This window comes from Bos javanicus, chromosome 1 (assembly GCF_032452875.1).
Source record: "Bos javanicus breed banteng chromosome 1, ARS-OSU_banteng_1.0, whole genome shotgun sequence".
NCBI classification, from domain to species: domain Eukaryota; kingdom Metazoa; phylum Chordata; class Mammalia; order Artiodactyla; family Bovidae; genus Bos; species Bos javanicus.
In genome coordinates, this window is record NC_083868.1 from 66,929,606 (window position 1) to 66,954,751 (window position 25,146).

At 42.1% G+C, this 25,146-nt stretch overlaps 1 protein-coding gene, 1 long non-coding RNA gene and 1 pseudogene across 4 annotated transcripts in view; 1 reads left to right on the forward strand and 2 right to left on the reverse strand.

Moving 5' to 3' along the window:
- LOC133240339 (uncharacterized) overlaps positions 1-25,146 on the reverse strand; it is a 213,518-nt gene that overhangs the window by 141,933 nt on the left and 46,439 nt on the right. The window lies entirely within an intron of this gene.
- Positions 1-25,146, forward strand: part of CASR (calcium sensing receptor) — an 88,956-nt gene that overhangs the window by 28,836 nt on the left and 34,974 nt on the right. The gene's annotated exons all lie outside the window — the stretch shown is intronic.
- Positions 18,589-21,861, reverse strand: LOC133254850 (interferon-induced, double-stranded RNA-activated protein kinase-like; annotated as a pseudogene).

A 25,146-nucleotide genomic window follows, 5' to 3' on the forward strand; every position in this document is an offset into this window, starting at 1 on the left:
CAGTCTGGAGTATCTATCTCAGAATTTTAAAAGGATCTGGCCAATTTACTATTTACCTGAAAGTTCTTTTGACATTTGAAACTCATCAAATCACCTTTCTCAGAACAAGGGAATCTGAATTCCCATGATGCATTTAAAAAGGGAAGACTTAAAACTACCAGTTATCTCATCTATAAAAATGGGAGTAATAAATGTACCATCCTAATAGGTGGTTGAGTTGGGCTAAATTTTAGGTATTGGTACAGTCTGGCACATCAGAAGTGCTCAGTAAATGCTAGCTATTACTTTTGGTATTATTATTAAGAAACGATTGGACTCTATTGACTCTCTAAGAAAGGTGTCGATGTATATGTCATCAGTGACTTTGATACATGAAAGAGTACCTCAGCAGTAATGATCTACAGTTACTCAAACGTAATTTATAGATATAATTTCACCATTTGGAATGTCTGCTTTTTTATTTGTATTCTACTTTTAATTCTTTTTTATTTTATTTATGTATTTATTTTTGGCTGTGCTGGGTCTTCACTGCTGCTCACAGGCTTCCTCTAGTTGTGGAGATCAGGGGCTACTGTCTAGTTGCGGTGTGCGGGCTTCTCATTGCAGCGACTTCTCTTGTTGCAGAGCACAGGCCCTAGAGTGCCTGAGCTTCAGCAGTTTCAGCATGAGGACTCAGTAACTTCAGCTTCCTGGTCCTAGAGCACAGATTCAGTAGCTTTGGTGCACAGGCTTAGGGGCGGCCCTGTGGCATGTGGAATCTTCTCAGACCACGTACAGAGCTCATGTCCCCTGCATTGGCTGGCAGATTCCTAACCATTTCATCACCAGGGAAGTCCTTGTTGGTGTTCATTCGTCATATATTTATTGAGTGTTTACTATATGTAAGGCATTGTGTGTCCACTGGAGATACAACAGAGAACCAAACAGCCCTCATCCCCATGGAGCCTACTGTCTAGCGAAGGAGACAAGCAGTAAACAATTACAGAAATGAATATTCTGTTAGAACTTAAATGTAATGATGGGAAAATATAATTCTATGAGATCAGCTTAGGGGACCTAATCAGGTGTGGGTGGATGGGGAGCAGGTAGGGAGGATTCAGGGGAATTTTCCTTAAGTAAATGATAGATGTGCTGAGATCCAAATAACGAGCAGGACAAACATACCAGAGGATAAAGAGAAGCAGATTCCCAGGGGAAGGAATGACAGAAGCAAAGGCCCAGAGGCTGGAAGAACAGGACATAGTCATGGCTGGAGGAATGAGAGTGATGGGCTGTGGAGCAGAAAATGAGGTTGGGAGCTGGCAGGGACTGAAACAGGCAGGGCCTTGTAGACCATGACAACAACTGTGGTCTTGACCTTCACAGCAAAGGAAGCCATTGAAGTAACTTAAACAAGAACATGAAATGACCAAATTCCTGTATTCCAAGATCACTCCCACTGCACAGAGTAGCATGGATTGGAGGAAGCTTAGAATTATTAATCTTTCATTTGACAAAAATGAAGAATGAATCCAATTGGTATGGCAGAGACACTAATTCTGCAGTTTTTATTAAGCCACCCAAAGTCAAGTCTTTTGTTAAAGATACAGAATCTTTACTGATCTATTATAGCTAGAAAGATGTAACAATTTGTTTTTGTTGTTCAGTGACTAAGTCATGTCCCACTGTTTGTAGCCCCATGGACTGCAGCATGCCAGCTCCCCATCCTTCACTGTCTCCTGGATTTTGCTCAAATTTGTGTCCATTGAGTCAGTGATGCTATCCAATCATCCCATCCTCTGTATCCCTCTTCTCCTCCTGCCCTCAATCTTTCCCAGCATTAGGGTCTTTTCCAATGAGTTGGCTCTTTGCATCAGATGGCCAGAGCAACAATAAAAACAGCAAAAATCTCCAGTATACCGGTGAAGTCTTCTGGGAACAATTCACTCTAGGTTTAAATTCTTTCTCTATCATTTGTTACAATGTGACTTGGCCAAGTTGCTTCCCCTTTCTAAGTCTCACAAAATTTGTCCTATGAGTGAGAAAAACATTTGTGGAAATTGTTAAGAGGATTTAATGAACAGCTTTGGCAAATACCTTTTATTCACCTCTCTCTTGTTTGTCTATTTAGCTCCCAAATATTTTGAGATCCAGTAAGCTAGCACATTCTCCACTCAAAACATCTGCATCCACATCTATTAAACCCCTTCTTTCTGACCCAAGGGGCTTCCTGGGTTGCTTAAGTGGTAAAGAATCTGCCTGCCAATGCAGGTTCAACTAGAGTTCAGTCTCTGGGTCAGGAAGATGCCCTGGAGGAGAAAATGGCAGCTCACTCCAGTATTCTTGCCAGGATAATCCCATAGACAGAGGAGCCTAGTGGGCTACAAGTACGTGAGGTCCTAACCCAGGCACATCAACTGAGAATTCTATCAGAAAAGGAGAATTGCCTGGCCTCTTTCTTCCAAGTTTAAGGTGGGGTTGTTGTTCTGGGATGGCCTCAAAAGACAACAGCATTATTTCAGAGTAGATTCTACAAAGTGAGGTAATGGGGACTCGAAGAGGCCCTTGGGAGTGTCCATTCCCAGCCAGGGGTAAACACTATTCACTTTATTTTGACCTTTGGTTTTCTCATTTGCTAAGTAGTTCTCAAGGTCCCCACCAGCTCTGAGAGGTGAGGTGCAAAGAGTGTGTGCATAAAGTGCCTGGCAGCTTGCCAACACCACTTGCCCATGAGAGATTCAGGAAGCCAGGAGGATGGCACCCAAATGACCCCGTGGCCATGTCAGTATGGCTACGTGAAAGGAACATACCCTTCCTGAAATATATATACATAAGAGGGACAACAACGATCTGAGAAGGAGTGGATTAGAATGGTGCAGTGGAAGAATATTGAATCAAGAATGTGAAATCCGGTTCCAGCTAAGGCTTTGTCGATTGCCAGTTATATAATATTGGGCAAGTAAATTGCTTAATCCCCATGAATCTCAGGTAATTTTGTTTTTCCTGTTGTTTGTTTTCAGCATTGTGGAACTGTCACTAATAATCTCTTCCCTAATTTAGCTCACAAGGATGTTAATAAGTCTCCATATTTCCTTCCTTTGTCTCTTCATATTTTCAGAACAAATTAATTTCACTGTATATACTGTTCTGTAAATTTGCTTTTTAAATTTATTTAACAACATATCATGAGTGTTGTTCCACGTCTCTAGGTAGTTTTCTTGTGTGTTTTTAGGACTGCACAGTTTTCTGTTGTGATACTGTCTTTGCATGCCAGTCCTCACTTGTTGGTCATGGAGTTCCATTATTTAGAAATAGTGTTGTCAGATGCAAAGAAAAGGAAGGAATCTGAGCTCCTCAAATTGAGATCACACCTCTCGCTCTCTCCATAAATAGATCCATCTTTGTATCTGTCTCTTGCTGGAATCAAGACCCTGAAAACCCAAGGGACTGAAGGATTGGTGACTTAGGAGGAAGGGGCTGATTAGAACAGAGCCAGAGCTGTGTCTGTTTATTGAGGTCTGACACTTTTACATGTGCTAGAGCAACAATTCTGCAATGTAAAGTTTGTCCCCTAAGAACAGAACCACACTGTGCCACCCCTGCTGTGCCCCTGTCCACACCTTCCACCCCCTAACACACCACTCCTTTCAAATACATCCCTCGGATACCATCTAATTTATCCTCTCTGCAATTCTCAGTCACATATTAGCATTTTGGTATGAATGACCTAATCCTCAGATTCTTAGGGTGACCACAATTTATTCACACAGCCTTGCCTGTGTGCAGTCAGGTCCTTACAAGATAGACAAACACTTGGAGGTTAAAATTTAATGATCCCACAACACTATAAAGATACTCTATACTAAATGCATATTTTATTGTAAACAGTCTTTAAATTTGAAATACATTTTAAGTCTGCTAAACACTTTTTGCAAGCCTCTGTACTTTTCCCTGGGACTTCCCTGGTGGCTCAGATGATAAAGAAACTGCCTGCAATGCAGGAAACCCAGGTTCAGTCCCTGGGTAGGGAAGATCCCTTGGAGAAGAAAATAGCAACCCACTGCAGTATTCTTGCCTGGAGAATCCCATGGACAGAGGAGCCTGGTAGGCTATAGTCCATAGGGTTGCAAAGAGTTGGACATGACTGAGTGCCTAACACACACACATATACACACTTTTCCCTCAAAATCAGGACATACACTAGAAGAAAAATTTTTTTACTTTCTTCTGGAGTGTGTGGGTTTATTTGCATTTCTATTAAGATGATGCTCTTCTCTGCCACTAAGTCACAATAACTGAAATGAGGGAGTGAGCTGGAAGACCTCTAATATCCTTTCTAAATGTAAAATTTTGTATCATTTGGACATAATATGTAAATGTTCCAGTGGGATGCATCTTTCTGTCAACAAAAATGAATTAACCAATAGTCAATCTAAGAAAGAAATAGAACATTTTATTCAAGCCAAACTGAGGATTATAACCCGGAAGACAGTCTCTCAGAGAGCTCAGAGAACTGTTCTGAAGAAGTAAGGGGGTATTTCGTGATTTGAAGTATGTGATTTTGGTGAAAGAGGTACATGCAATCAAGCACACATCTCGGTCGAAGGTTGCTGCATGAGGAACAGACATCTTAGTTAACTATATTAGTGCTTTCCTAAGCATGAGAAGATGCCAGAATCCAGATTCATAAAAAATTTCTCCTGAAAATTTGTATCTGAGGGCCAGTTCTGTCAGTTTTCCCAGAGCACAGAGTGCTTCATCCTGAACTTCACCCTAAATTCCTTTCAGGGTGTGTTTAGGTCAGCAGCCCCGCATAGGCCAATGACTGGATTCATGTAGCACTAGGTTGTGGGCAACATTCTTTATGTTGCCATCCCTTCCCCTTCATGGGCTTCCCTGGTGGCTCAGATGATAAAGAATCTGCCTGCAATGCAGGAGATGTGGGTTGGAGATGTGGGTTTGATCCCTGGGTTCGGAAGATTCCCTGGAGAAGGGAATGGCTACTCACTCCAGTATCTTTGCCTGGAGAATTCCATGGACAGAGGAACCTGGTGGGCTACAGTCCATGGCATTGCAAACAGTCAGACACAACTGAAGCGACCAGCACTTGCACTTCCTTTCTTTCCCTTCAGTCTTAATTTCAACCAAGGTTTGGGTGGCATTTTGTGACCAGTTCGTCCCATGGTGTTAGGAATGTTCATTCCCAGGTCAGGTGAGGACTTTATTGATAGGCCACTCCATGTGCTGTTACTGGACTTGGCTACTTTTTAACAGTAGTCAAAAGCCTCTGAATCACCAGTTTAGGCTACTTTTTAACAGTAGTCAAAAGCCTCTGAATCACCAGTTTACTGGTCTTTTATGATCCAAGAAAAATGGTTCTCTCTTATTGCTTCTTTCTGTATCTAGAGCTACACTATTACAATCATTGATCTTATAGGACTATGCTGCTGCTGCTGCTAAGTCTCTTCAGTCGTGTCCAACTCTGTGCGACCCCATAGACAGCAGCCCACCAGGCTCCCCCGTCCCTGGGATTCTCCAGGCAAGAACACTGGAGTGGGTTGCCATTTCCTTCTCCAATGCGTGAAAATGAAAAGTGAAAGTGAAGTCGCTCAGTCATGTCCGACTCTTAGCGACCCCATGGACTGCAGCCTACCAGGCTCCTCTGCCCAGGGGATTTTCCAGGCAAGAGGACTGGAGTGGGGTGCCATTGCCTTCTCCAATTTGGTCAATTGTTTCAAGTCACCTAATCATTGTTAATGTTACTGGAGGCTCAGTCACACATTTGGTAATGCAAGAAATAATAACCGTATAAAATTGGCAAAATAAAAGTAATATAGCAAGTAACATCAATAGGATCATAAGTAAGTATTTAAGCTAAGAACTTCCATTATGCGGTGCCCAGTATCTTTCCAGATCATCTGACCAGTCTCCACTAGTTGATATCTTTAAGGGAGATAATATATTGGCATTTGTACATAAAGTTCATCAAGATGTCTGCACATGCAGGGCAAGTGGTAGAACATTGTGACCTGTAAGGTCGTCCTTACAGAATTGAGAAAAAAATGTTACTGTCTGGGGAGCTATAGGGCTGATACCAGAAGAAAACTTAATTTTTATTGCTAAGAGGGTATTTCTGCCATTGGGGAGGTCTGATTAAGGCATAATGCACAACAGAGAGCAGAGAGGAGGCAAAAACGGGCAGAGAAAATTTTTTTGTTTAAATTTTTCTTGTCTTGACTTAAAATATGAATTATTTCATTTCTGTTGTTATACTTTCTCTTGTAAAAAGTCACACTAAAAAAGTTTTGTACTTACTTACAAATGAGAGATTTAAGCCAAACGTATTCTAAGATGCCTTCTGGCCCAGGTATGACTGGGTTCTAATTACATATTCGTTCTGCTTATAGTATGTCACTGGTCTTACGATATCAATAACCCCTGGAGGAGCTAGGACCCTTGGCCGGGATCCTCCAAGCCCAGCAGAGGCGCGTAGGGCCGGCCCTTTGGGGGAGTGGCCAGCCTGGACCAGGAGGCTCAAAGACAGCGTCCCCTCTCCGCGGGGCCAGGCCGGAGCGCCTCTCCTCCAGCCCCACCGCATCACAAGTCAAAACAGCCTCTCTTCCCTGCTGACGCCACGGCCGGGATGGGGCTGAAAATCGATCCTCAATCTTTCTGCTCCAGCACAGCCGGCCCCGCCGCGGATGCGGGCGCCGACGCGCAAGCTGAAAGGCCGAGGGCGGCGCTCGGGCGGCGGGCTGGCTGCTGACGGCGGAGAAACGAGCAAGCCCGCGTCCGGTGGGGCGTTCTCTCACCGCCTGGCGTTGGCCACAGGACGGTGGCTGAGTCCCCAGGTGGTGGGCGGTGGTGGGAAGGAGAAGAGGGACCCTGTCACAAACGAGGGGAGGGGACAGGAAGAGTGGCCATTCTAAATCCAGCCTCTACTGAGGCTCCGCCTGTGTAGACGGATCCTCAGTAGCCACGGCTCAACTCAGCCAGCATACAGATGAGCAGACCAACGCCCAAGGTGCGGGCAGCAGCTGGTCTCCGGGAGCAGGGGCGAAACCGAGACTAGGACCAGGGTCTCCAGACCCCTTCTAGACCACTGTGTCCTCCACCAGATTCCTTTAGCCTAAGGGCTTTCTCTGGGTTTCTTCGCTAGCAGCCTTCCGAGTTGTTGCATTCACCTGTCAAATTGATGGCTTTGCGCGTTTGGAACCTCCCTATGGAACCAATAGCAGACTTTGCTTGCTTGTTCTGCTTGCCGTCAGTTCAGATTTTCTGCAGCTTCCAGAGTGTCACCATCTGCCCTGTGTCACCTTAGAGATGTCAGCAAATGTTTTGACCATGGTCTCATGTTAAGAGTGTGTCACACAGCTAATCTCATCCACCCTGTGGACAAGATGCTAACTGCATCTGGGACAGTTCCATTTCTCTAATCAAGCTATTGGGTAGCTTGCCTGGCTTCCTGAAGCAGTCCTGTCTCATCATCATACACTTGCTGTTTGAAGGTACCCATGCTGCAAGTGAACTAAGCCAGGTGACTTCTAGGACCAGAGGGAAATGACAAACTGGTGTGCATGCGGGCTAAGTCGCTTCAGTCGTTTCCTTTGCGATCCCATGGACTGCAGCCCGCCAGGCTGCTCTATCCATGGGGAGTCTGCAGGCAAGAATACTGGAGTGGGTTGCCATGCCCTCCTCCAGGCCATCTTCCCTACCCAGGGATTGAACCCAGGTCTCCTGAAGTTCCTGAATTGTAGGTGGATTCTTTACCACTGAGCCACCAGGGAAGCCCTGACAAACTGACAGTTCTGCTCAATTCAAGTGGGGAGTCACCATGTTCATCATATAAGAACCAAGGTTTCTTGAGCATTTACTATGTGATAGGTTCTCTGCCAGATTCTCACGTGTTATTTTAAGATTTCCATTACAGCAACCCTGCTATTGTTATTCCAGTACTGTTATACAGATGAGTAAAAAGAGTCACGGAAATTAAACAATTTGCCCCCAAGTCACCAACAGTAGTTGTTGAAGCAGAGATTTGAATCCCAGGTTCGTCCTGAACCTGTGCCTTCAAAGGTTACGCCCTGTTGCTGCTCATAATAGAATAAATGTTTTGGTGTAAGGGAAAGGATGCTCCATGAGGAATGAGGAAGCAAGCCTTCCATTCGGGCTCTACCTCTGTGGGCAAGTCACCTCGCCTTGTTTTTCAGGTACATGAAACCCCTGAGACATATAGAATTATGTGCATGTTTCTGGGATGAGGAGCCATAGTTTTCATCAGCTGAATCTCAGTTAGATTCATATACCCTCTCTCCCCTGCAAAAAATAATATGTATGTGTCAGAGCTCTCTGAACTATCTTAAGTTTCTACGCTTTTCCATGCCAGTCTACTCTATATTCTCTTCTGACATTTTAGACAATGATGCAGTTACAGCTGCAGACTCCAGGACCTTTCTCTGGTTCAGGGGTGTGAAGGGCTCCTGGCTGCACAAGGAGGCCTTTCAAGAACACCCGCATGTCCAGATAGCAATCGCAGGAAAGACGACATTGGAATAAGATCATCAAATTCACCCTCCACCTCCTTGCAACACCTCAGCATTTTTACTTTAGCCTGTTGTATTCTTTACGTGCAATAAGACTGTACTGTTTATATAGAAGCCCCAGGAAAATGTTTCAGAATCCTTTTTTTTAACTCTACTACAAAAAGAATTCTAGTAGCAGAGCCTCCAGCAGGCCTGGGGTAAAGTGTCCATTCATCAGTGAGCATCTTCTATGTCCTGAGCAGGGAACCTGATAGGCCAGACCCCTGATTGCTTGGAGACTCAGAAGGACTCTGGCAGGGAAGTGTTAGAATGATGCATGGAGCACAAGAGAGCGAGGCCTGGGGAATCAGGAGGGGCCTTCTTGAGAAGTGGTGTTTGAACCAATCCCTAAGGACAAGAAGGAATGGATTAAGCAAGAGGTACAAATCAGAGGGGAGGAAGAGCATCCCAAGCAGAGGAAATAGCTAGTGAGTACGGCCTAAGACGATAAAGAACCTGTTGGAGGAACTTAAGGGCTGGGCAGGCTGGAGCACAGAAAGAGGGAAAGCAGGGTAGGCTCTCCCTGCACCTACGGATGAGGCTGCTAAGGAGGTAGGGCCTGTGTATTCAGTGCTTCCAGAGTCAAGAAACATGGATCCTAGTGCCAACTGTGACACTAATTGGCTGTGTGACATTAGTAAGGCAGGTAACATCTCTGAGCTTTCATTTCCTGAGCTTAAACATGAGAACTTTGAACCAGTTGGTTTCTAAAGTTCTCTCTGTTTCCACTCTCCAGTGACTTTGTGACATTGAAAAAAAGTGAAGTGATCTGTAAAAGAGAGAAAAACAGCTGCTGCTAGCCAGGAGCAGGGTAGCACTATCAATGAGGCCCTGGTGTTCTCCTGTTACACATAAACCACTTCATAGAATAATACCGTCCAACATGGCCATTCTGTGACTGTGATGGATAAGGACAAAAATAAGGCCACTCTGTGATCACATCTGAACACAAAAAAAAATAATAATAATAACATTGTTTCCACTCCACAGTCACATTTGGACATGAAAAAAAAAAAAAAAATGAACACTGTCCAAACCTCAGAAATGACCAAACATCTCCCTATCCTGGCTCAGATGACTGCTGCCTCTTTAGAGTGAGCTTCAGCTTCACTCTAGTCTTTCCCCCTTCTAGACAAAATTTACTAAGATACACAATCATAGAAGGACCCCTGCTTCCTGACAGCAAGCAAGCTCTGCTTCCTTAAACCCTTCCCCAAATCACCACACACAAGCCCCAACCCTGTTAAGTCCTTGCTAACAGTCTACATCTCTGCAGTGAGTAATGAACCCCCTTGTCCAATTGCAGGGGTGTTCCTCGAGCAGGGTGGGCCGCCATAGCAAGCAGCGCCTTTTACATTTTGGACCCTCGCTGCCTCTCCTTCCTCATCCTAGTTCCAGCCCCATCCTGGTGTTCCTTGGCCAAAGGGTGTTACATCAGCCTTTTCTAATTCTGATGTTCTCTAATCTCAGCCCAGGCACCCAGCTCTGGGCCTCAGGATATTAAGAAGTGGGGCCTTGAAGTAGGGGAGGAGAAGAGAGTGAGGAAGGAAAATTCAAGAGAACAACATCACCAGGGAATTTGCTCCCATCCAACAATGAGGGAGGGTCTTCCCTGGTGGTTCAGTGATAAAGAATCCACCTACCAGTGCAGGAGACCTGTGTTCGGGAAGGGAAGCGAAAGGGAAGGGAAGATCCCCTAGGGAAGGAGAAGGCAGCCCACTCTGGTATTCTTGCCTGGAGAATTCCACGGACAGAGGAGCCTGCTAAGCTACAATCCATGGGGTCACAAAAGAGTTGGACACGACTTAGCGACTAAACAGCAACAACAAGGATGAAGGAGCAGAATTAAGGCTGCCTCCAGAGTGGACGTTTCTTCCCTTGCTGGAAGCCCTGGGCTTTCTCTTTCAGGCCTGCAGCACCCCACCCCTCCCCCACCAGATCGAGCTTGGGCTACACAGGAGGTAGTGGTACTTCTGTTTCCCAACCAGACCCACAGCAGTCATACCCTCCCTCAGAGTCATCTTCACAGGAAGATAGCTGGCTCCCAGAGAACTGACTCATCTGGCAGTGTTGATGGGGGCAGAAATTGCTGCTGGTGGTGATTCAGCTTCTCAGCTTGGACTTCCCATCCTTAGCTAAAGTGTTTTCACTGTGGGGAGAGTCCCACTGGACAACCCACTCTACTCTGTTCATACAAACAGATGGTAAACAAATACCACCCCTGACGCCTCCTGAGTCAGATGGCAACCAGGGGGAAGAAGTGACCTGTTTCTCTGGCCACAGGACAGACTGTTGGACTCATTTCTCTGAGAAGGCTAGTGGAGTCAGCTCCTTTTAACCTGCAGAAATCATTGCTCACACCAGGCACATAACTATTTCCAAAACTGTCAGCATACTGTCATGGCAAAAGTAGAGTTTTCTCCATGTTCCATGTAATCCAGAGGTCAACAGACTTTCTCTGTAAAGAACCAAACAGTTAACATTTCAGGCTTTGTGGACCAAATAGTCTCTGGATGGACCAAACCATCACTACTCAGATCTGCCCTTTTAGCCCCAAAGCAACCACAGATAATATGCAAGTGTATATGCATGCCTGTATTTCAAGAAAACTATCTATAAAAACACTGGCTTGGTGTGCTGACCCTTGGTCTACTGTAATCGACACATGAGCACTGTTGAATAAGAGCAGGAATAATAACCTTACCTGTAACTTGTAAAAGAGCTTTATTTTTCATCAGAAAGATTTTTTAAAAAGTTAAAAACTCCAAAAGACAAAGGAAAGAAAAAGAGAGAGAGAAGAGAACAAAAATAAGAGAATAGAATTTTATTTCAAAAAAGGAATGAGGACCTTTTTTGAGATGGGGGAGCTCTTTGTAAAGCCTCTGGTGGCTGCCTCTTACCCTGACCAGCTCTTCAGGAGCCCCTCACTGGCTCAGGGGCCAGCAGAGAGCACTAGAGGATACTGGATGGCCAGGGATTCGGAGTGTTCAGGACTGTTACAGTTCCTGGGGAAGAGAGGCCTTTCTGAGCCCCTGGAAGGACTCTGAGAGAGAGCAGAAGAGACCAATGATGCTAAACAGGGACTGTTTGTGAAGGTGACTTCTAATGGCCCAGTGTGAACAGGGTCCTCTGCCTTCCTGGGCTTCTGGGGTTAATGTACTGGCTGTGAGGAGTATGTACCTCAAATTTTGCAAATCTTAAAATGGTTAATAATGAAAGATTTAGGTTTAAAAATAGAGCTCCCAAGATTCTGCAGGGAAAGGTAGAGGAGAATGGAAACCAGATAGAATGGAAACCCCTCCATTTCTTGGGAGAAAGGGCAAGAAGTGGCCATTCTGTGGTAAATGGCCATTTTCTCTAGTTCACAGAACATGTGTACTGCTTATGGATGCATTTCAGAAAGTTACCCTAGCAAGAGAGCAATGATTTCTGAATTATGTTTCCTGGAATACTAGTGTCATAAAATGTTAGCAATTATTGCATGAGAAAAATTTCAAGAAAACTGAAGAATGAATTAACAGGAAACTGTTGTTGTTCCTGTGCATTTAGGTTTTCCTAGGTTATGCTGGTGGGGATGGACAGGAGTTGGGGGAAGTGATTATAGTATTGTGGGGGGAAAGTTTCATTCTGAAAATCACATTTTAGGAAACAGATTTTTCAGGGCAAAGAATAGACTATTCACTTGAGCTTATGCAGTGTTTCTCAAATTTAAGTGTACAATAGATTCACCAAGAGGGCCTGTTAAAACACAGGTTGCTGGGTCCCACCCACAGAATTTCTAATTCAGTAGATTGGGGTGGGACCAGGAACTTGCATTTCTAACAAGTTCCCAGGTGATGCTGCTGCTGCTGCTGATCCAAGGACCTCACATTGCCCTGCACCCAGCCTGATAGATATGAAGCTCTTTATACAGTCACAGTTCTGCCTAAGGGGTACCACATTACAGAGAATCAACTGAATGGGTTTCCACCATGTGGGAGGATGTGTCGCATATTCCAGCTTCAAAGTCAGGCTTATAGGAACATAGATGTGATTTATTTGGGGAAAGTTTATCACTCTGAGACAGGCTTTCTCCAGAAGAGCAGCAGGTGTCATTAACAGTGGAGCATCTTCTCACAGGGGCAATGGAAGGTGGCATGTTGTAGGATTTGTTTTTTTTAATAATGGCTCATGAGTCTTCTGTACAGAGTTAGAGAGGCCAGTTATTCAGTCCTTAAAATTTTCCTGGCATTTCCTGACAGGGAGACATGGTCCTTAAAAAATAGGAACAAAATCCAAAATGAACTTAACAGGATGCAATAGTTCTTCAATAATAACATAATATTCAGTTTTAATGGTTGCACTGTGATATATTTGGGGATTTAAAACATACAAATGTAAGTTTGGATAGGACTGTTCAATCAAATGTGTATTAGAAAAATGAGGAGGACCTAAATGACAGAATGTGGATGTGAGTCAGCTAGAGTGTGGAGTTATGGGCAAAAGGCAGCAAACGCATCCTGAGATCTGTCATGGGAGGACTGGGATGTGGTACACCCCAACCTGAGGTCAGTCTCAACCATGGTACCAAGTTTTGTTAGCATACTCTAAAAAATGACATAAAAGAGTTAGAGAAAGTCCATGGGATATGAGTGTACTATCTCTTTAGAAAATATTTGAGATAACCCTTAGCAGAAACATTTGAAAGAAATTTAGGTTGCTAAGCCTGGAAAAAAATGAAGCCACTCTATTCTACCTTTAAATGATCTACCTCTGGTCTTTCATTTCAGTGGTAAAATAAGCAAGAGGAAACAGCCCTAATTTTTTAAATGTATGTAACTTTCATTAACTTTGAGGAGAACATCTTCTTGAAAGCAGGATGATAGAATACTGAGGGTATGTCATTTTTGGCCTTGCAAATAAATGTGCAAGAAGCTAAAAGCAGTTATCCATTTCAAGTTTCTTTAGAATTTCTTAAGCTCTTGCATGAGTCCTGCACAGTCCTAGAGCAAACTTGAAGGAAAGGATTGCCATTTACTGCAACAGTCCAAATGCCCATCAGTGGGAAAGTGCATAAGTGTGATATATTCACACAGTGGACTATTATACGGCAGTCGAATGATGAACCGTAGTAAAACATAGTCATATAGGCAAATCTTATTGATATAATATTAAGCCAAAAAAGTAAGTCTCAGAAGATTACAGCATGATACACTTGTATAAAGTTCAAAACTAAAAACAATTTTAATACTTTTTAGGAATACAGATGGACACAATATCACTATATAAAAGGAAAGCAAGAGATGACCACAACATAAAAGACTGGCAATACCAAGGGTGGGCAAGGGTATAGATCAGTGGAAATTTTCATATGCTGCTGATGGGAAGATAAACTGGTTACAACCATTTTAAAAACTTTTTGCATTACCTACTGGAGCTAAACATACACAAACTCTATGACCCCACATTTGTACTTCTAGGTATATACTCAACATATTTCACCAAAAGGCATATTCAATAATATTCACAGCAGCACTATTCATTAAAACTCCAAACAGTTCATCAACAGGTGGATAATGTATTATATAATCATATAAAATTCTATATAACAGTGAGAAAAACAAACTGTGGTTACATATAACAATGCAGATGAATCTTGCAAAAACAATGTTGGACAAAAGGCAGACACAAAAAAGTATATATTGTATAATTCCATTTATACAGAGTTCAAAAATATGGAACACTGGTTTGTAATCTTAAGAGGTCAGGCTGTTGGTTGTGAAGTGTGAAAGTGTTAGTCACTCAGTTGTGTCCAATCCTTTGTAACCCCATGAACTTGTAGCCCACCAGGCTCCTTTGTCCATGAAATTCTCCAGGCAAGAATACCAGAGTGGGTAGCTATGCCCTTCTCTGGGGTCAGGTTGCTGATTACCTTGGGTGAAGGGTAATGACTGGGAGGAATCATGAGTGAGACTTCAGGGATTCTGGTTCTTTTCTGGATCTGAATGCTGCCTACATGGATATGTTTACATTGTGCCAGTTTTCTTATGATTTGTACATATCTAATGTCTTAGATATAAATTAAAAGTTTATTTTGAGAGAGATAGAGATAGAAGTGAGATGAAGTAAAAATGAGAGTTAAAAATAAGAAAAAAAAAAGTATGGAGGATATGAAGAAGTAAAAGTATCCATAGGCATATTTTCAAAATGTATTTCAGAGTATATATACTGAGTGTGTGCATGCTTAGTCACTCCATCATGTCTGACTCTGCGTGACCCTATGGACTGTAGTGCACCAGGCTCCTCTGTCCATGGGAATTCTCCAGGCAAGAATACTTGAGTGGATTGCCATGCCCTCCTCCAGGGGATCTTCCCAACCCAGGAGTTGAAACAGGTCTCCTGAACTGCAGGTGGATTCTTTACCAGCTGAGCTATCCAGGAAGCCCATATATACTAAAACTAGATGGTAAAATCTTAGTAAAATCTCTTTTTTGCAATATTTTTCATTCCTGGTAAATGTTTTTGTTTTGTATTGCCATCCTTTTAAGTAAAAATTTACAATACTGCCTTCCTCTGATTTAAAAGTAATACTTTTTTTTTTCAAAAACAAAAACAACCAAGGAAAAATACAAATCTCATCACTGAGATCTAATCACTCACCATTTTGATGTGCATCTTCCCAGGCTTTATTATGATTTTAAAAGTCTTTAGGCAGGTGTTCTGGGGGGTAAGGGTGGGGAGGAAAGCAAAGAAATGATGAATGCATGGTTTAGGGTGATGGTTTCTTTGGTGGGAGGGAGGCAGAACAGTATACAAGAGGGGAACATAGGTTTCTACTGATGTTCTTTGTTTTGGATGATAGATTTTATTCATTATTAAAAGTAACTCAGAAGTAAAGAAATAAAAGTGGGTCAATAAAGAAATAAAAGTGGGTCAATAAAGAAATAAAAGAAATTGGTCAAAAGGTACAATCTTCCAGTTATAAATAAGTCATGGGAATGTAATGTACAACATGGGGACTATAGTTAATTATACTGTATTGTATATTTGAAAGTTGCTAATGAAGTAGATCTTAACAGTTTCATTACAAGGAAAAAAAAGCTTGTGACTATGAGTGGTGATGATGTTAATGAAACTTATTGTGTGATCATTCCACAATATATACAAATGCCAAATGAATCATTATGTTACACATCTGGAACTAATATAATGTTATGTGTTAATTATGTCTCAATAAAAAAAAGAAATAATAGGATCTTCCCTGGTAGTCCAGTGGTTAAGACACTGTGCTTCCACTGCAGAGGGTGCAGGTTCAATCCCTGCTACAAGAATTAAGATTCCACATGCGTGGCCAAAAAAAAAAAATTGGTTGGAAGAAAGAAAGAAAAAAGAATATCTCTAGAAGATACTACAGAATCAGTGAACAGTAAAGCAAATTTAAATGGTAAAAGAACTCAGCAAGGTATCTGATATATAATTGATATATGAAACACAATAGCTTTCACAGACACAAACAATGATCAGCTTAAGGACATAATTGTAAAGGAAGATCCTTTATAATAACAAAGGGGATTAAACACTTAGGAATAAACTTGACAAAAATGTGCAAAACCTAAACGATGAAACACTCGAAAATTAGACCTGAACAAAAGGTAAGGCATTTCTGTTCTTAGATAGGACAATTCATCATCATAAAGGTGAAACACAATCCCAGTAAAAATAGTTACAAGCTATTTATGGAACTGACAAGTTGATGCTAAAGTTCTTAAGGAAAAACATGCAGTAATAGCTGGAACACACTAAGAAATACAAGCCACAAAGTTGGACCAGTCTACCAGGTATCAAACTGTACTAGGTGAAACTATACTATACGTTCCCATAATGAAAATAATGTACTACTCCTTGGAAGGAAAGTAATGACCAACCTAGATAGCCTATTCAAAAGCAGAGACATTACTTTGCCAACAAAGGTCCGTCTAGTCAAGGCTATGGTTTTTCCAGTGGTCATGTATGGATGTGAGAGTTGGACTGTGAAGAAAGCTGAATGCCGAAGAATTGATGTTTTGAACTGTGGTGTTGGAGAAGACTCTTGAGAGTCCCTTGGACTGCAAGGAGATCCAACCAGTCCATTCTAAAGGAAATCAGCTCTGGGATTTCTTTGGAAGGAATGATGCTAAAGCTGAAACTCCAGTACTTTGGCCACCTCATGCGAAGAGTTGACTCATGGGAAAAGACTCTGATGCTGGGAGGGATTCGGGGCAGGAGGAGAAGGGGACAACAGAGCATGAGATGGCTGGATGGCATCACCGACTCGATGGACATGAGTCTGAGTGAACTCCAGGAGTTGGTGATGGGCAGGGAGGCCTGGCGTGCTGCAATTCATGGGGTCGCAAAGAGTCGGACACGACTGAGCGACTGAACTGAACTGAACCTAACTGCCAAAATAGACCTATAGACCAGTAGAATAGAATAGAAAGACCTGAAGTATATCTGAATAAATATGGAGATAATAAATGTGGTATTTTAAATCATGGAAGCGAAGATGGGCTTTCTAATAACTATTGCTGGCACAAGGAGGCAGCCACTTGGAAAAAAGATAAAATTCAAACTTTAGGGCTTCCCTGATGGCTCAGAGGTTAAGAACCTGCCTGCCGGTGCAGGAGGCACTGGTTCAATCCCTGGTCCAGGAAGATCCTACAGGCCACAGAGCAACTAATCCCATGCACCACAATTATAGAGCCTGTGCTCTAGAGCCCTGGAGCCACAACTACCGAGCCCGTGCACGCTACAGCCAGTGCTCCACAACAGGAGAGGCCGCTGCAATGAGAAGCCCCCGCATTGCAACTGGAGAGTGGCCCCAGTTTAACACAACTAGAGGAAAGCCTGTGCAGCAATGACAACACAGTGCAGCCAAAAATAAACAAATAAATAAAAGATGGACAAGGATACAGCAGGGGAAAAAAAAAGATCCATACCTTACACCATATACTAAAATAAACTCCACATTCTTTAGGAAACTAAATGTAAAAAAGAAATTGATTGAAAATAATTTAATAAACTAGAAAAAATATGGTGAATTTCTCTATAAACTCAATGTAAGGAAAAGCTTTCTAACATTGACTCAAAATCCAATGGCAGTAAAAGATATAATTCATAAATTTGGCTACATGAAAGTGTTTTTTTAAATTGCATGGTAGGGTAAAATCAAAAAAGAGCTGCCAAATTAGAAAACATTTGCAACATATATCACAGATACAGGGCTAATCTGTAATATATAAAGAAGTCTTAAAATTTGAGAAGAAAGGACCAAAACTCTGATGAAAAAATGGGAAAGATATAAGAACAGAAAAAAAAAATCAAAATAATAAAGAAATAAAAAAGGACCAAGGGCCAATGATGAGGCTGTGTCACCAACCATGGATTAATCCAATTTTGTGTACCTGAGGTCCAATTAAAACTCTGAGAATTCCCACAATAGATTTCAGACTGTAACTGAAAGTAAGTTTAATCTTTCAAAGACCTAAAATAATACTAAGACATATTAGGGTACACTGACAAATCAGAAAAAAGAAAGAAAGAAAGAAAATTACTTCCTTTTCATTACTAAACCTTACAATGAGTTTTTTCAGTGAGTTCTGAGTTCAAGTTCCTATGCGTGATAAAACTGGCCACCACAATCCAAACATCAGTGAGTCAGAAGGCTTCAGTATAAACTAGATAAACTTCCCAGGTCCCATCTACCTCTAAAATTCTGTAGTTTATTTTAAACTAATGTCCTGGTGTCCCAGTCTGTTTAAATCTACTCACTCAGTGAGGAAATAATGACTTTCCCAGGCCCCTTCTTCCTACTTACACAGGGAGTTTCACCTGGGGACACTTATTGCCTGCAGCAAAACACCAGATTCATGCATTTGTTTGTGTGTTTATATTCCCATCACCGTTTATAAAAATGAAAGATTTAACATGGTGAGGAAATTGGAGTGAAACAAGAGCAGTAAGAAATAAGAAAAAGTAATACCACAAATAATATTAGAACACAAAAATGCACACTTCTAGTTTCTATCTGAAGTAAGAAAAAATGTAAACCTTTCTTCAAATGGGGCAAAAAAAAAAATTAAGAGAAAAAATGAAAACAGAAGATAAATACCATCAATATTCCCAAGCAGATTTTAGACACTGACAGGAAAATTATCAGAAATTAACAGGAATTATCAGAAGCAGGATACTTTTTTAAGTATCTAACATGTGTTTCATTTCCTTTTTTCTGTAACATTATTCCACTCCTTCAAAGTCTTCAGTATCTCAGATGTGGTAGGTCGTTTCTTGGGGTCCACTGAGAGTAATTTCTCCAAGATCTTTTTCTTGGTCATCAAATACGTCTAAGTTGCCACTCCTTAGATCGTCAAATAACTTCGCTGTTTCTAAATAAGTGGGACATATATGAAGAAGTTCTGTAAGAATCAGCCCCAAAGCATAGATGTCCACTTCATTTCCATAGTCTTTCACGGAAGAAAGCTGTTCTGGGCTCATGTATCTTAAAGTTTCCTTTTTACTTGTCCACATTTCATCATTTTTCAGTCCAAAGTCTCCAATCTTGATTTGGTTCATAGCTACTAAAAATATGTTACTTGGCTTAAGGTCTCTATGAATTAACTGTTCTGAATGTATATAATGTACTCCTGTTGTTATTTGTTGAAAGAACTCCAAAGCCAAATGTTTGTCTGGTTCCTTGCCTCTTCTTTTGTCAATCCATTGCTCCAACGTACCTTTATCACAATATTCCATTTGGATGAAAAGGCACCTAGTCTTTGATCTTGAAGAATTTAAGCTTTCCTCAGGATCATAATCAAGCCCATCCCAACAACTGTGGTAGTGAACGAAACATTCTTACATTTGATTTTCCCATGGATCATCTTCTTATTGTGAAAATACCAAAAGAATCCCTCAAATTTTCTTTTTAATACCAATCAGTGAATCAATTAATTAATGAATATTTATTAAATGCCTAATGTTTCTAGGCAAAAATAGTATCAGATCTATCTCTGTCTTAAATAGCTAACAATCTAGTTGGATAATATGGTGACCATGAAAAGATAAGTAAAAAAGATAAGTATAATCACTTCTGAAAGCAATTTGGTATCATCTAGCAAACTTATGGCAACCCCACTCCAGTACTCTTGCCTGGAAAATCCCATGGATTGAGGAGCCTGGTAGGCTGCAGTCCATGGGGTCACTAGGAGTCAGACATGACTGAGCAACTTCACTTTCACTTTTCACTTTCGTGCATTGGAGAAGGAAATGGCAACCCACTCCAGTGTTCTTGCCTGGAGAATCCCAGGGATGGGGGAGCCTGGTGGGCTGCCGTCTCTGGGGTCGCACAGAGTCGGACACAACTAAAGTGACTTAACAGCTTAGCAGCAGTGTCTATCTTAGCTAGAATGAGGCCACAAATTTGGCTTGCAGCTTCCTTGCAGCTTGCAGTTGGAGCAGAGAGGGAAACAGCAGATAAAAGATTCATAATGTCTATAAAGTAATTTGGGCAGTTTTGCCAAAGACCAGGATTCCATTTACTTAGAGATGTGTCCGAGTGGTATGCTTCAGTAGATTCTAGTGCTTCACAAGAGCCCGTGGTTAAATATCCAGGATTTATGCAAGTTGTTTGTTAAGCCATTGGTAGCTTGAATTCAGCCATGGTGGGAATGTTCAGTAAACACTACAAATCAGGGCATTTGGGGGTTTGTTTTTGTTTTTCACTTGGCCTTCAAAGAGCTGGTTTGCCAGCACACCACTGCATGTTCCCATGGTCTTGTAGGGGGACAGTTTTGAGGCCAGAAGAGCTGCAAGTAGGAGAGAGAAGGGCTGGGTGTGCAAGTTTATTGAGTTCAGCAGAAATATTCCCTTAGGAGGAGAGAGAAGGCATATATGCTCAAAACCAGAAAATGACTCTAATATGTGTCAGTGCTCACCTCTCCACCTCAATCCTTCCTTTCCCCGGTATTATCTTTTGGAATTTCATAGCTGGGGTTACAAAAAATGCTAGGTCCAGGGAGAGGCAGACATACCTCCTCATTCAAAAATGCATCCAGAGAGAATGGGAAAGGCTCAGGTGAAGGGTTTTATGCTTTCACCTACATCAGCACTTCCCCAGCCTGTACTTCACAGCATTGTAACAAGTGTCCTGAAGGGAGAAAAGTGTCCCAGGCTGAAATAAATCTGGAAATGAGTGGGTTAAAGTGAAGCAGCTTTCTTTACTGCAAGACTTATCAGAGCTTTCGGGAGGTGAATGTGCCCTTGTGGCATAAAGTACACAACCTTATTTTACCCGAAGAATACTTTGTGGTGGCAGATCATCTTGGGGAACGAAGCTGAAAAATGCCACCCTGGGTTGTCAGGGTTCCCTGAGATTTTGAAAGGCAATACTGAGACATTACTCAACAGAAATAGTTCTTTCACATAGGACTTGAGGCTCTGGCATTTTCTCTATAGAAACATGACTTGCATGTCTTTACTTTTCACCTGAAACATTTCACTAAGTCTGAGGGTGTCCACACATCTATCAGCAGAGCTTTCTTAAAGGAAACATTTCAGAACAAGGAATTTCGTAACTTGTGTCTCACACCCCCAGGAACTCATTCAGTTCTGCCATGGAACAGAACAGACAAAATCAAAGCCCAAAGCCAGTGTCCACTTATTTTCAACTCACGAGATTCTCAACCAGAGAAATGAGCATTTCTTGTCATTTTTTAACTTGGAATTTTCACCCCCCTCAAGTCTCATTCTATTTTTTCTTCTTCTGTCTCTTTTTGCAATAGTTTTGTAAACTTCTAAGACAGTGTATCATGCCCTGGGCCCTCCACACACATAGTCATTCAGTCATTCACGGAACCCCTCCAGGTCCCAGACCCTGCATCAAGGAGCTCATAGTACAACATTAATGAATGTCCATTTCCTCTCCTATTCATCTTCTTTATTTGCTTTGTCTGAGCTCTCTGCCCCACTTTGCTTGGCACCCCATGCTGCTCCTCCCCACTCCAGTCCATCCTTCCTTTCTTGTCCCTTCCCTGGTAGTTTTTTCCAATGACTAACAGGAACCCAACTCAGCTGGTTTTTTATCACGCTCCTGTCCTTGCATTTTCCGACTCAATTAAGCCATTACCAGAGCTAAATGAGGCATGGACTCTTCAAAAGTCACACCTGTCGTCAGGGAGATGGAGGGTAAGAACCTGTGCAGCTGGTGGGCAGTGGCGAGCAGGGCTGGAGAAAGGCAGCCGAGTGTGACCCAGCAGTCTGTGTTCCCGCGGTGCTGAAAGAGGGCCCTCATGGTAAAACAAGGTGTCCCCTGCTCTCATATAGAAAGAGTGAAGTCTGACACAGAACTGAGATCAGTCACATCGGTGATCACAGATAAGAGGTCTCTAATTCTTTGGCAAATGTGTATCAGTTGCTTATAATAACCCACATTGTGGATGTGTCCTCAGCAAGAGGTAAAATGTCTGTAACCAGAACCAGCTCCATGGGGTTTTGTGATTATCAGTTGAACTTTCTCAGGTTTTTCCTTCCTGTTCACCCCCATTAAAACATACACGTTTCATCTTTCTGCAGTGGTGGCTTCACAACTTACTGTTAGTATTCTTCAAAATCAGAATGACGAAAGAGGGCAAAGATTACAGTACAATAAACCAGAGACAAATCCGTGTACTTGCCCTAGGAAGAAAAATGATAAGTGATCTCTATTGGAAATCTATTTGGGTTCCATAATCACCTTTTTTCTAGGCAACCTAGAATTCTTATTTCTGCAGGCTGGGAGTTGAGAAATTGTAGTTTCTGAGCTTGTTGTGCTTCTCATTTACTAAGTGATTTTATGTTCAGAAGGTCTGTGCCTCTGTTTTCTCTCATTGAAATGTGGACAAAACCATTCTCCTCTAGAGTACAGAATTTCTCAAAATGTTAAAGCCATTTAAAAGAGCCAAGATTTCTTTTATGAAAATTGAAGTGTTTCTGGGTTGACCCCCTAACCTCGCCTCACTGTCCTGTGTTAATTTGTCCTTGACTCTGGAATTTGGATGAGCCATCCAACTTTTTGGACAAATGCCAAGTTCAACAGGTATTTTGGGGGCACCCATTCAGTACCAGGTTCCTGGTTCCATGCTGGGGATGCAACTGTGATCCTGAAGCCCCTTCCCTTGGGAACTTTCAGTCTTGTGGGTTAACCCCTTCCCTGTTCCATCCTAGAATTGCCCAACCAGTCCCTAGTTTTAACTGGTTATGCTTCATTTATTCATTCAGCAAATATCTGTGGAGCATCTACTAAGTTCTAGGCACTGTGCTTGGTGCCAGTTTACAATGGGGAAAAGAGACAGGCCCCACCCCCTTGAAGCTTCCAGCCCCTACTGTGAATTAATTTTGTCTCAAGGCAGTCACCAGAAAGAATGTCACGCCTCCCTGTGTACTTTCTCAATGCTTAATTCATTCTTCTTCTTAGCATTTGTATCACTGTAATTATAATACACCATCCTGTCTCCTTTTAAACCTTGAGCGCCTTGACGACAACAATCTCAACTTTCTTTCCTTAATACCTTGCACTCCCTCAGTTCAGTTCAGTCGCTCAGTCGTGTCCGACTCTTTGCGACCCCATGAATTGCAGCACGCCAGGCCTCCCTGTCCATCACCAACTCCCGGAGTCCACTCAAACTCACATCCATCGAGTCGGTGATGCCATTCAGCCATCTCATCCTCTGTCATCCCCTTCTCCTCCTGCCCCGAATCCCTCCCAACATCAGGGTCCTTTCCATTGAGTCAACTCTTCCCATGAGGTGGCCAAAGTATTGGAGTTTCAGCTTTAGCATCAGTCCCTCCAGTGAACACCCAGGACTGATCTCCTTTAGGATGGACTGGTTAGCAAATAGAGGAGCTCAATCAATGTTTTTTGAGTGAATAAGTAATTGCATGAATTTAGAAGCTCATGAACTTGTGGAACCATAGACCAGTCTGCTCTGACCTCCCATCCCAAGTCTCTTGGATGAGGAGCTCAATGATCAATCAATCACCTGTCAGTACTGAAACACTCACGACTTCAAGGACCTTCTAAATTAAAACCAGCTAGTCTGAGTCATTTCTTCTTCTTCTGTCTGCCATTGAGATAAAGAAGAAATACTAGCTTCAGCTTGTGTTTGAGATACTTTTTGCAGGAGGTAAACATGATTATATATGATTTAGGTGAAATGAACTTATAGTGAGGAGAACAAATGAGTTTATTTGTGACTCTTGGATAAGACACTGTTAATATCGTGCATGTGCTGCTTAATCACTCAGTTGTGTCCAACTCTTTGCAACTCTGTGGGCTGTAGCCCACCAGGTTCCTCGTCCATGGGATTTTCCAGGCCAGAATACTGGAGTGGGTTGCCATTTCCTCCTCCAGGGGATCTTCCCAACCCAGGGATCAAACTGGGCTCTCCTGCATCTCCTGCATTGGCAGGCAGATTCTTTTACTACTGAACCACCAAGAGAAACCAACTGTTAACATAGCTGCCTATATATATATATATATATACATACATACATATATATATACATAACATATATATATGTATATATATATACATAACATAGCTTAACCAGCTAGAAGCTTTCTTTCTCTGTCATGTAAAAATTCAGGAACAGCCTGAGATTCTGCTTCATGAAATCCTCAGGTCATGGCACCATCATTCCCTGGGATATGGTTCATGGTTCAAGATAGGCTCCAGCTGTCACATCCACCTCCATGCAGCAGAACAGAGGAAGGGCGAAATGAAATAACAAAGAACAAACACCAACTCTTTCTTAAGCATAATTTCCAACTCTTTCTTAAGCATAGGGGGAGATGAAATAACAAAGAACAAACACCAACTCTTTCTTAAGCATAGTTTCGTAGTTTTCTTAAGCATAGTTAGCTGCCATAGGGTACTTCAGCTTACGTCCCATTGGCTAAAGCGTAGTCATATGGCCACACATAATTATAATGTAGTTATATGACCACACATAATTATGGAGAAAGTAGTCTTTATTCTGAACAACCTTATCCAGGTAAAAACTATTTTACTGTGCCATAAAAGGAGTATAATATGAGGGATACAATTCAAAGTCCCTACCATAGATCCTACAACTGAAATGTTAGTGATTATTCAGAACTTTTGCATTCGAATTATTACAAGCTAAAGTCACAATGATGAACCCAATAGTTAATCCTCTGTGCTAGGATCACACTTGATACTTCTGTGATTGTCAATATGTAGGGGTTAGGAGGAATGAGGTGGAAATAAAAGAAAACTTTTGCAACAAAGAAGTTGGGGGTGGTGGGGCAATGGTAGTCTAGCTAAAGCAGTGGCAACAAGAATCAAGAAGGAAAAACGGAGTGGAAAGAGATGGTAGAGTCAATGGAACAATATATTTGGATGTGGGAGGTAAGGGGGAAGAAGGGTATAAAATGATTCTCAGCTTTGAAACAATTAGACCCCGGTAATTAGACTAAAAAGGGTAGTTTGGAAACCACATTAGACTCGTGGAATTAACTGCTGTAAATTGACCCAAAATCTCTACTTTATCTATTACTTGCCATAAATTTTCTGTT